This window comes from Erpetoichthys calabaricus, chromosome 2, assembly GCF_900747795.2.
Source record: "Erpetoichthys calabaricus chromosome 2, fErpCal1.3, whole genome shotgun sequence".
Taxonomy (NCBI): Eukaryota; Metazoa; Chordata; class Cladistia; order Polypteriformes; family Polypteridae; genus Erpetoichthys; species Erpetoichthys calabaricus.
The window spans coordinates 176565027-176578768 of NC_041395.2; the positions used below are offsets into that span (position 1 = coordinate 176565027).

At 36.9% G+C, this 13742-nt stretch overlaps 2 protein-coding genes across 2 annotated transcripts in view; one reads left to right on the forward strand and one right to left on the reverse strand.

Annotated features, from left to right (window-relative positions):
• The window catches only part of farp2 (FERM, RhoGEF and pleckstrin domain protein 2), a 353551-nt gene that overhangs the window by 241077 nt on the left and 98732 nt on the right, over positions 1-13742 (forward strand). The gene's annotated exons all lie outside the window — the stretch shown is intronic.
• LOC114646572 (serine/threonine-protein kinase 25-like) overlaps positions 1-13742 on the reverse strand; it is an 85360-nt gene that overhangs the window by 38706 nt on the left and 32912 nt on the right. The window lies entirely within an intron of this gene.

The window sequence follows — 13742 nt, forward strand, 5'->3', positions numbered from 1 at the left end:
TACGAGTGTTTTGCAAGACAAGCTAAAATTTTTAATAAATTTTGACTTGATAAATGAGCGAGGTCTTGCAATACGAGTAGTATGTATACGTTTTGTCTGTTGAGCGTCATGTGATCACAACTGAGCTGATGGTGGTTCTCTCTCTCGCTGCGGGATTGTGGACAATTATCTCCTATTCTCCGGAGTCGGCGTGCACATGTGTGTGTGTGTGTGTGCGTGTGTGCTGTGACGTGCGAGTCCGTCTTGCACCCCAAAACACGAAGCTGAGGCTCAGTACTTTAGCAATACCAGTTTTATAAAGCTTGAAACAGCAACAGCACGGTTATTTATTGTAGCGGGATCTGCCACTCTCCTATACACAGACACAGCAGTCAGGCAGGGTCGTGGCCAAGTAGTACTGTGCCCGGCACATTTATAATGTTCCTTGTTCCTTGTATCACCCATCCACGGCAGGCGCTTATAGCATGTCCGCGATCTTTTCGGATTCGCTTTTACAGCTACAGCGCTGGGAGACTGCAATTGCTTTGGGACACTCTTCCGTGTGTTGTCCCATTGGGTGGAATCCCACAAGAGTTTAGAAACTCACTCACACCGGCCATGATTCTTTTCAAAGGTTAAGTGCAGGTTAATTTGCTTTATGTATTTTTACTTTATATTTTGTATTAATCATTTTTATATGAATAGTTTTGGGTTGTGGAACGAATCATCGGAGTTTCCATTATTTCTTATGGGGAAATTCACTTTGATATACGAGTGCTTTGGACTGCGAGCACGTTTCCGGAACGAATAATGCTCACAAACCGAGGTTCCACTGTAGTTGAGACAGCTTCTTTTTTGTTTGCAGTGAACTTCTTTTTGTGAACAAGGCTAGTTTTATTTACCACAGAGCAAGAGAAGACTGAATTACTACCCTTTATGTTAAAGAAAGTGGATTAATAAACCGAGAAAAAGGAATCGGAAAAGTCATCCTGTGCAATTAGACAAACGGCAAGAAAAGCTACTTTAATGCATTCAGACCTTTTTATTTTGTCCTAGAATTAAAAAGGGGCACTGTTTGTCTTAGTTTTAAACCATACGCTTATGTTAAGTAAAGCAGTTTACATTTTTAATTGGAAACAGAAAGAATAATTTGGAATTGCTGCTTAGTAAACAACAGGCTTGTTAGCTTAATAGCTTAATTTTTACTTGTGAACCTGATTAGCTTGTCAGCCTCGAGTCTTCTTGATAAACATCTTATGAACATTTGTTACATTTGTGCCTTTTTTTAAAGAGGTATACTGTGTTTATTATTTGTGTGTCATACAGTATATGTTTTGGTAAGAAATAAGTAATGTATTATTAAAATGTTAAACTATATTTATAATTATACCTCAATAATTATGAATGTCTAGCTGAAGAAAAAAAAACACCTGTATAAATATAGCAAATATATATATATATATATATATATATATATATATATATATATATATATATATATATATATAACAGAAAAAAAGTTGTAGTGTAATTAATGATTAAAAACAAGTGCATGAACATTTACATTTAAGCAGTTTTTAAACTGCCAATATTAATTAACTGATTGTGTAAGTGTGTGTGTACACATGTATATATACACACATTTGTTGTCACATAAATGGTGAAAACTACTTTTTTTTATTTAATTTTGTTTCAAATAAGTACATGGCAGAACAAATTAAACAATATGATAGCTAGTATTTATGAAAAGAATTTTATTCCCTTTTATTCTGTATGTTTTTTGGATAAATAATTTTGCACATGTTTTATTATTTAAAGTATGTATTTAAAAAAATACTTACTTTAGTATTTTATGGTCACTGAACAATAAGCCAATAGAATTTCATTTTGTTAATAAAAAATGAACAGTTAACACCTGTAGTCTATAGTTTAAATACTAAAAGTTAACACTTTAATATTTGACATAAGGCTTCAATGAAAATGGTTATGCAGAAGCTTAGTGTAAAAAGTTTTTTTAAGGGGATAAAGAAAAAAAAATTGGAATCGGTATCAGCTGATCCAGTAACATTAAATCAGAGATCGGTATCAGCCTAAAAAAACCTGATCAGAAAATCCCTAAAGTTGAGTGTCTTTCTTTACATAAAAACAACAAATAGATACAGAGAGAGATTTACTGACTGGCAGACACAGATGCCAGCAAATCATTCAAGGTGTTGAACGCCAATACACGCAAACAAAACTCAATTGTAAGTGCAGAAGATATAAAACAAAACTGTTTGGGAAAAACATTATTTGAGTTAACTTTTTCTTTGAGGCACAGCTATTCATAAAATGGTTGAATTGTAGAAAAAAAATGTTTGCTAATATTTGATAATATTATGGTAACAAAACAATTTTTAGGAATCTGCAATGAAAATGTGTGTATAGATGTACATTTGGTGCTGATCTTCAATCTTTAATGTGCTTTGAGAACATATGAAGAAATCTCTTTTCCTCTTCTGGTTCGTCCTGCTTCCACTTCAAAACCGGTCCCGCCCACATGCAGCTGATACGGCACTTCTCGATTCGTCCTCTTCCATGTCACGCACTATACTGGCCTGCTGAGCGTAATACATCCAACAAGTACTCGAGGTGCTGCCACAACGGTAAAGTAGCTTTATCACCTTTGCGGGAGCCACCTGTGTCTTTACAACAGCTTCTTACACAGCAAACATCAGAAGCTAAAAATTATTGTGAACACATTCGAGAATACAACTCTTCTCTAGCGTTTGCTTCCATGGCTGCACAGATAACTCAACCTCCTGGCTATGGACCATACTGTTTTAAAATACACGGGCAAATTTATCAACAAATCTCTCCACTATACGCTAACACTTCTACCTCTCCAGGATATGGACAGTTGTATATTTTTGACACAGCGCAAGCTACTGAAGTACACTTACAAAATAAAGCAAACTAGGCATGCAGCGAAAATGTACTTCTCCAGCTAGATTCCATGCTCAGAACCATCAACCCCTTCGCTAAATCATACAAACACATGCATGAAATCGCTCAGTCCAATCCAACAGTATCCGTACGAAAGGTTTTCAAGGAAAACCCTAGGCAGGATTTACGACGATACAATGCCCCGACATGTCACAGCGATGTTGCAGCGATTTTAATCGGAGAAGATGGCGAAACGCCTGCCGAAAGAGACATTTGCATCTATCCCATAGGCAACTCCTGTAAACAGATTTCCACGATCAATATGAATTGCGATCCTATGGTTTACTCACTTTTATTCCCTTATGGAGACATTGGCTGGCACAAAGATTTACAACATGTTCCCGATAAAAGAACCACCAAGCGAATAAGGCTTACTCAATGCCACTTTTACGCGTACAGATTAGCAATGAGGAATACATTTAGTATTTTGCACTCCAGCGGCAAACTATTCCAACAGTACGTCGTAGATGTATATGTTAAAACAGAGGGCGCACGTCTCAACTATCTCAGATTACATCAACAAGATCTGCGCGTCGAACTATCAGACTCACTGCAAGCAAACGCTGAAAATAACAACATACGTGTAGGCAAAATGATCATATTACCATCCACATTTCCAGGAAGTCCAAGATACATGCAACAAAACTATCAGGATGCCATGGCCATAGTACGTAAATTTAGAAAGCCTGATTTATATATCCCTTTCACATGTAATCCTGCTTGGCCGGAAATTCTACATGCACACTGTGTCTTTCAAGAAGTATTTATTTCTTCTTGATTTCTGAATTCCTTTCTCACCATTTTCCGTTCCTATTCTTACACAGCCGTATGCTACGGCGGGCGTCAGCTACTATCAAATATTGTGCTTTCGGTCAAAATATCAGACAGAGCTACTGTTATGCACTAAAGACACTGACACAGACTTTTGCGTCTCTTCAAAGGTCCTTTCCCTTTCTTTATGGTCTTTCTGTTGCCTTTATTTACTTGACATGATGTTCTACAATTTCAGAAGTTCCACCAAATTCAAAGAATAGGATAGGAGAATTTGTTTGGCCAAACTTTTAATAATTAATAACTCAATTTACCTGTAACTGTGTGAATGTTGTATTAATTCCCTGATTTACTTTATTTAAGAAATTAAAAATTAGAGGAAAAGTATAAACACCATCGAACTTTCACACATTTGGAGTGGTAAGGGTGCTAACATCACAAATTCAAATTGAAGAAGCCAACTTCAAAGCTTAAGGTATAAAACCATTTTTTTTTAAATAAAAAGTAACTACCTGCAATAAGCAAACATACATATTCCTTAGTATTTCTTTATAATATGAGAATAGCTACTATGAATGCTGCATTGTGAAGTTCAAAATCTGAAAGCTCAAGCTTTGGATGAAACTCAAAATTCAAGTCTTTCAGTCAAATATATATAAATATGTATGCCAAATGCTGCAAAACCAAAAGTAGAAATTTAGCTGTTGCTGGTACTGGCTTTAAAAACTTCAAACTTTAAAACCCTCATGCTAAAGAGCTGAAATTCACACAAACCTAATCAGCTTTTAATTCTAATGAATGCAGCTTGTTCACATAATTTTCTAAGAATTGTGGTCTATTCTTTCTCAAGTTACAGTGTCCACAAATTTTTTTTTACCTCAGATGAACATCTTTCTAAACAGACTCAAAACATGTTCTATGAATATCAAAATGTGTTGTTCCATTGAAAACAATACTTTCTCCAAATATGAAATATGGACAATGCTTAAAAAACAATTATTTTCTCACTTTTAAATATGAGATAATGACTGATGAAGAATACTTGGGTCCAAAAGTGATATTGATATTAACAGTACAAAATAAGTCAGTACCGGTATACCAATACACATTCTCAATATTGTGTGCTACTAACCAGAGACTCGTCTTATTTGGGTTTGAAAGCAAAAAGAATATTGCATAAAAAAACCTGAAAAGACATTTATTTTAATGCATTCATACACTTGAACAATATCATTTAATGCACATTTTATATGAAATTTTTAAAAAATATTTTACTAATTTTTAAGCACTGAATTTTCCCTCTGTACTCCCTTCGATAATGAAAACACCCTGCTTTTTGATTGCTTATAGCACCACATGATTCATTCTTCTCAGTTTCTGTGCATGAGACAAGAATGATTTTTATTGTCCAAAAGGCATCTGGTTCCAAACAGAATTTTAGGGAGTTTTGAAAAATTGTAGTGACCAATTATTAGCTGACATTTATTTCAAAAAGAATAACAAGTACCCCTGCATCAATTGAGAAAAATAATGATTACAGAGACTGGTGCAAGGATATGCAAAACAGAATATTCCAGGCAGTCAGGAGCACTTTTTGTTACATATCATCACAACCCTTCCACAGAGGATGCCATATCCCTTACATTTTATACCATCCTGGCACATTTGGATAATAAAAGATGCTATGTCAGAGTCCACTGGAACAGAATTAAAAACATTCTGCACATAATGCAGGACAGATACATTCCAAGTAACTATAGGCCAGTAAGCTTAACATGCATCACAGGTGAATTACTGTATTAAGGAAAAGACTGAGCAACATGTGGCAAGTACAACACTTTTACTGAACAGACAGTGTGGGTTCAGATGAGGAAAGTCATGTTTTACTTACATGCTGGAATTCTATGAGGAAGCAACTAAAGGATAAAATTTTAGTGTAGCATATCGTATTATTTATCTTTACTTTCAGAAAGCATTTGATACGGTTCTATACGAGAAGCTGAGCATCAGTCTAAAACAGGTTGGAGTTCAGGGTGATGTTTGTAGATGCAAGGAACCCTATCATAATTAGGTGAAGCTAAGAGTGGTTGACCCAAAGGGGGGTCAGTGCTGGGGCTGCTACTATTTTTAATATACTGTGTGTGTGTATATATATTATATATTAGTGTTGGGCGATATACCGGTTCATACCAAAAACCGTTTTTTATCTTTGTTATGATATGAATTTTTCTTATACGCAACACCGGTTTAAATAGCTTATACAACGTTCGGAACGTGGCGCAGCGGGAAACTGTTTAAGGGGTACCTTTTTCACTGCTGCACCGCTAAACACGAATGCATCGGAGTACATGCGTTAGTGGAGGTATTGAACAGTGAAAATGGACAGAGAACATTCTGAAACTGAAGCTGTACCAGACGATAAAGTTGAACATGATGACACAGAAGAACTTTTGCCGAAAAAAGGAGCCGTGTCTGTTGTCTGGAGATACTTTGGTTTTAAAAGGTTGGATGTGGACCATTATGTTCAAATGTGTGAATACTGTTTCTATACTACTGGATAATACTGCAAGCCATGTTGTACTTGTTTTATTTTTTTTTTCCCAATACTGTGTAATATACCTGGGTACTGTGTAATAGTGTGACGACATGTTAAATTTATTCTTGACATTTCCACTTTAATCTCGACACTTATGACGAGAATAAAGTCGACATAATGACTTTATTCTCGTAATTGGTTATTAAAGTAGAACATCGTAAACTAAACTTCATCTTAAAATGAATATTTCATTTACTAGATTTTCTCAAACCCCATCATAGGTTATGTAGCACATTAAATGCTCTGTGTTAAGTGTTCCCCGAGCCATGTTAATCGCTACGTGCTTCTTAAACTGACTTCCTCTTGCACTAAAAGGAGGCGCAGGCAGCAATCGCCACACAGAATACATTAATTTCATAATATCCCTGCTCCCTGAACATTTAGAATGCTAAGATAAATACTTGATATCATTTTCATGATGAAATGCATTAAAGCAGGTATTAATCATGTGGGGGCACGGTGGTGTTGAGGGTGCACTGCTGCATCGCCACAAGGGGGTCCCGGGTGTTCCCTGCCTTGAATTTCCATGTTTTCTGGTGGGTTTACTCGGCGTGCTTCAGTTTCCTTTCAAAGTCATGTAGGATGTGGGGTTTTGATAGGCTATATTGACCCTGCTAGTGTATGTATTGCTCATATTCACCCTACAATGTGCTGGCACCATGTTCAGGATTTGCTCCTGCCTCACACACAATGCTTGCTGGGACAGGCGCAACCCTGAATGGATGGCATAATTAAACATGTATAACGGATATTTTTTTAAAGTTCTGAACACTCCATGGTCTAAGTTTATAACTAGTTTTAAATTCACAAAGACGTTTATCGTGTGGTGATTGGTTATGTGGAGAAAGAAAAAGCAAAGATAGGAACTGCGGGTTTGGTACGTCAGACAGAGACAGCACGCATACAATAAAGAAAACCCGCTCAGAAGAACATCCATTGAATTCTGTGTTTATGTCTTCGACCACCAGATCACGAACCCAACATTTACACAATATTTAAGTTAAACCTGTACGATACCCATTCATACATCCAGTTTTTTGGAGCCTTGTCACACCTGCCATAAAGTTCTCTACACTGAACATACACCTGGGGACCCCTTACTGCGAGGGAGCAGCACTACCATGCATGTTTAATACCTGCTTTAATACATTTCATCATGAAAATGATATCAAGTATTTATCTTAGCATTCTAAATTTTCAGAGAGCAGGAATATCATGAAGTGAATGTATTCTGTGTGGTGATAGCTGCCTGCGCCTCCTCTTAGTGCAGAGGAAGTCAGTTTAAGAAGCGCATAGCGATTAACAACTACGTCGGGGAACACTTAACACGAAGCATTTAATGTGCTACATTAACTTATGACGGGGTTTAAGAAAATCTAGTAAATTAAACATTGATTTTAGGATGAAGTTTAGTTTACAACATTCTACTTTAATGACAAAAATAAACTATGAAAATAAAGTGGAAATGTCGACTTTAATCTCGACATATAGTTTTTTTTTTTCTTCACTGTGTCCGTATTTTTTTTTTCTTCACCGTGGCCCTAATACACTTCCGTAGGGCTATACCACAATTAGCATTATAAATGCAAGTTGCAGTTTTATTATTTATGTATATAGCTTAGCTTGAAGCAAGGTCCATATTAATGCAGTTTGCCATAATGAAGGTTCAGTTGGTAAAGATGTCATCACCAAGTTGCACTTGTTTTATTTTATTTTAATTTAGTGAGTACTGTGTAATGCACCTGGGGCCTCATGTATAACGCCGTGCGTAGAACTCACACTATAACATGGCGTAAGCACAAAAGCGGGATTGTGCGTACGCACAGAAAAATCCAGATGCAGGAATCTGTGCGCACGCATACTTTCACGTTCTTCTACTACATAAATCCCGATTTGCGTGAAAAGTAACGCACGTGCACGCGCCTTCTGTCCCGCCCCAACTCCTCCCAGAATTACGCCTCTTTGAATATGCAAATCAATATAAATAGCCTTCTGTGAAAAGACAATGGGAAAAGCACGGGAGAAAATATAAGAATTTCAGCGAATACCAAGTGGAGGCAAAGGAAAAACGTACTATTTGTTGGTTTAAACAGTGGTATAATCAACAAAAGAAAGCTGATCGAGTGACAGTGTGTCGGAGAAACTCGAAGGCTCAACTTCACAAAGTCGCACAGTGCCCGAAATAAAAAAGAAATCACATATCAAAGTCGCCGTGAAAAAGCGAGTCGTAGCCCACCGTCTGAGTGTCATATGAAAGCTTATTAGGGTACAGACAAAAAAAAAGGCACACAGTGGGGAAAAAAGCACGAAATGTCAACTTTAATCTCGAAATTTCCACTTTAATCACGTAGTTTATTTTGCCATTAAAGTAGAACATCTTAAACTTCATCTTAAAATCGTTTAATTTACTAGTTTCTCAAATCCTATTGTAACTAAAGTGGCATGTTAAATGCTTTGTTCTGTATTTGATCTTCTATGTGCTCTATGTGTATGAATCACTACCTGCTTTTTAAACGGGCTTTCTCTTTCTCCGACAGGACACATACTCCATTACATTCTTGATATTACAGCTCTCTGAATAATTAAAATACTGAGATGTATACGTGATATCTTTTTCATGATGATAGGAATGAAAGCATGTTATTAAACATGGGAACACGGTGGCGCAGTGCTTGTTCATGTCTCACGCAAGAGGCTTGCTGCGCCATGCGCAACCTTCAGTTAAATAATTTATCACAGCAGTACTGTCTCTTTCAAACGTACTAACCTCCAATTCCTGTCCTTACTTTTCTTTCTCCAAAAACTCAATCGCCACACAATAAGCTATGTAATAGACGTGAGGCCATCTGTAAGCTTAGAACTTCGATTCTTCAAAACTTTTAAGGAACATTGAAATATCTTAGTAGTACATGTTTAATTATTATATCCGTCTATCTTTCCAGTGTCGCGTCAGCACCAGCAATAATACAGCGCAAGGCAGGAACAATTACTGAACTAGCTAGCGCTGCGGCACCGTGTCCTCACATGTTTAATTATTAACAATACAGATTATTTAAATGAAGTTAAAGTTTTATCTGTATAATATAATCAACATGTTTTGCTGCATTTCGTCTTAGAAATGAATACCGTCATCACATGTAAATACGCGCTTTATAAAGTGGCGCAGGTTGTGCAATATTATAACTGTAGTGCAAGTTTACAGTGAGGTGATTGTATTTATAAGTAAACAATTATATAAGGAGCAGTTGATGGACTGATTTAGTGTTTAGAGTTCTTGGGATGAAACTGTTTCTAAACCGCGAAGTCCGTACAGGGACTAAAGCGTTTGCTGTGGCTCAGGCAGCATCTGCTTCATGCTGTGTACCGATAATTCTCTTTCCAATCAGCTGCTGCTGTGATTTCCCACTCAGATACAGTAATATAAATACTCTGAGTGGTGCAGTGAGAGTAATGTGGAAAAAGATGATCTGCCGTGGCAACCCTTAACGGGAGCAGCTGAAAGAAGATGCAGTGAGAGTTACAACGCTAAAGCAGTTATGGTATTTGGAATACTATGGCTATTCCCTGGACCATTATATTGCTACAGGTTAATTACAATCAGATGCATTACACTAATAAACAATATGCAGTTAATTTCAGTGTATTTATAAAGCCACGCCAGGAATGTGGATTTAAGAAAGAAAGAGTGATCACACAGGAACAGTGGCACTGCTTTGACACTGGGTGCCGCCAGTCTGCAAAACCGGGCGGATAAATTGCGTACGCCAAGGAATGAGTTACCGTGGAAATGTGCGTGGCTTTACGCCAAGTTTAGGTTTTATACATCGCGATTTGAGCGTGGAAAGGTTCGTACGCAACATTTCTGTGCGTACGCACCGTTTATACATGAGGCCCCAGGTCTTTGAAGTCTTGGAAGTAATAGTATTATTACTGGAAGATGCACCATTATTTATTGTATTGTTATTTATTAGTTTAAATATTATGCAGTTTAATGATGGTAAAGTTGTTTAAAAAGTCACTTTAACGTGTTAGTGGACAGAGATTGCTAACATTAACAAGGTGTAGTTGGTTTACAAAAAATATTTACTATTTATTCCTTTTCTAAGACATGTTCAGTGCAATATAACTTTTGACAAGCACCTCTCTATATTTTACTAAGACTAAATGCCTCTTCAAAATTATACCACTTTTACAGTATTCAACGGTATTTTTTTCCCCCATGCATGAGTGGATGTTAACCACTCTTTCCACTACAATTACTTGCTAAGAATAACCTATTCCACTGTCATGAGAATTGTACATTGTACAAAAAATCATTTTAATGTGCACACAAGTATTAATACAGGTTTGCATGGCCCCAGAAAGTGATAGTTTTCAAGGGGGTGGCACTAATGAAGAGAAGAAATCACATTGCATTACAGCTGCATTCAAAATATAGAACCATTTTATTGAACAAATTTTGCAAACAGCTTAAACTATAATTTTAACAACATATTTTCAACCATCCAAAGAAGCGTTTAGACTTTGAAAAATATTCAGAGGTGCTTGTCAAAAGTTGTTTTGCACTGAACATGTCTTAGAAAAGGAATAAAGAGTAAATATTTTTTGTAAACCAACTACACTTTCTGTTAATGTTAACAATCTCTGTCCACTGACAAGTTAGCGATATGGATTGTAATGGTGTTGGTTATCTTGATCCACCGCTTGCTTTTTTTGTCATAGGCAGTCCTCTAGCAAACGCGTCTACAAGTGACGTTTGACTCGAGTCTCCTCTAGCTTTTTCAGTTTTACCTGAGGACGTGGAGAGTGCCAATCTTATCTTAGTTCCATACATTCATGGTACACCAAAGCATGTTTGCAGCTAAGGTGGTGCAGCAAATTGCTCGTGTTACTGCCTCCAGCGACAACTCAACAGCATTTGCAGTAGATAGTTGTTTGGTCCACATCCGACCTTTTAAAACCAAAATCTCCAGACAACAGATGTGGCTCGTTTTTTTCGGCAAAAGTTCTTCTGTGTCATCATGTTCAACTTTATCGTCTGCTACAGCTTCAGTTTCAGAATGTTCTCTGTCAATTTTCACCTCTCAATACCTCCACTAAGACATGTACTCCGTTGCATGCGTGTTTAGTGGTGTAGCAATGAAAAAAGGCCCCCCTTAAACAGTTTCCAGCTGCGCCACGTTCCGAACGTTGTTTAGGCTATTGAAACCAGAATTGCGGTATCAGAAAAATCCATATCATAACATAAGATAAAAAACGTTTTTCGGTATGAACTGGTATACCTCCCAGCACTACTCATCACTATCAAATTCCAGACAGTGTACAGAAGCCATTAAAAAGGCTAAAAGAATATTAGCTTATACAGCACAATGCTTAGAGTAAGAGTCCAAGAAGGTTATGCTTTAGCTTTATAGCACGCTTTGGTCTTCAGGCTACAAAAAAAGACATAAAAGTGCTATAAAAAGTCCAGAGAATATCAACTAGGCTGAATCCAGGACTGCAGGGAATGAGTTATGAGGAATGATTAAAACAGCTAAGCCTTTTCAGTTTAAGCAAAATGAGATTAAAAGGTAGCATGATTGAAATGTTCAAAAGTATGGAAGGAATTAGTACAATGGATTGAGGCTTTTAGTTTAAAAGGAGTTCAATAAGAACATGGGGACACAGTTGGAAATGTATTAAGGGTAAATTTCACACAAGCATTAGTAAAATTTTCTTCACACAGAAAAAAATAGACACATGGATTAAGATACCAAGAAGTGTGGTAGACAATAGGACTTTAGGGACCTTTAAAACTCAACTTGATGTTATTCTGGAGGAATTAAGTGGATAGGACTAAACAGCTTTGTTGGACTGAATGGCCTGTTCTCATCCAAATATTTGTACTGTATCATATGAAAGGTACAAGTCTTAACAGTTAGAGCAGCTATGAAGTTGTACAGCATTCACATGGGACTACAGTGATCCCTCGCTATATCACGCTTCGTCTTTCGCGGCTTCACTCCATCGTGGATTTTAAATGTAAGCATATGTGAATAAATATCACGGATTTTTCACTGCTTCGCGGATATCTGCGGTCTACAGTACGTGTGCTTCCTCAGTTGATTTGCCCATTTGAATTGAAACAAGGGACGCTATTGGCGGATGGCTGAGAAGCTACCCAATCAGAGCACGCGGTTAAGTTCCTGTGTGCTGCTGATTGGCTCAGCGACGGAGTGCTGCATTAACCAGGAAGTCTAATCTCACTCATTCAGCATTAAGATGCAAATGATTGCAGAAAAGGTAAAAGTTTTGGATATGCTGAAGGAAGGAAACAGCTACACCGCTGCAGGACACCATTACAGCATAAATGGGTCCACGATTCTTTTTATTTAAAAAGGAGGAAAAGCATATAAGATCTACAGCCGCAGTGTCTTTTAACCAGGGCGCAAAATGAGTTGCAAGTGGACGTGATAAGGCAGTAGTCTGGATGGAATTTGCTTTAGGGATTTGGATTGAAGAGTGATGGAAGAAGAACAACGGCGGTGCTAAACAGTCGCCTGAAGAGGCTCCTTTAGAAGAGCTGTAACGCTATCCTTTGTTGTGCAGTAAAATTAAACTCATCGTTATCGGACAAGTCGTCGTGTCATTGTTGGTGAGTAACCATAATTAATTATTTACGTACAGTACTTATTACATGTACATAGTTTAGTGTCACTGTACACACATTTTACTGTATACAATTTTTCTTGCATTGTACGTATTTATTGATGGTGGCCTGTCTGTCGTAATGGCTGTAACATATGTGATATCGGAGACGCTCGATATCTTTAAAATAATATTTAGGTTTTACTGTATGTAAACTGTGTTTACGTACATAATTTCAATGAATCTTACCTAATATCTAAGAGAATACAAAGGGTTTATGCTGTATAATTGTGCGTGAAATGTTTATAATAGTGTGGGAGAGTTTATAAGGGCTTAAAATATATAAAAATAACCATATAAACATATGGTTTCTACTTCGCGGATGGCTCTGGAACGCAACCCCCGCGATGGAGGAGGGATTACTGTACTGGTCATTGCTGAACTATAGCACATTGGTTAAACATGGGATTAACGGAGATTAATCAAGTGACATTTTGTGATTGCTTCTAAAGAAAAATTTTCAAAGCACCTTAAAAATTAAAATTATGTACGCTTTATTGTGTTTATCCGTCTGTTTGTGTGACAATAAACTTGGCTTATATAGGTCTGTTTTATTTGTCAATATATTCAAGCTATTTTTAAGTTAGTACAGTGATCCCCCGCCTATCTATCTATCTATCTATCTATCTATCTATCTATCTATCTATCTATCTATCTATCTATCTATCTATCTATCGCTGAAATTATGTTCCAAGACTCATCAGCGATAGGTGAAAATCTACAA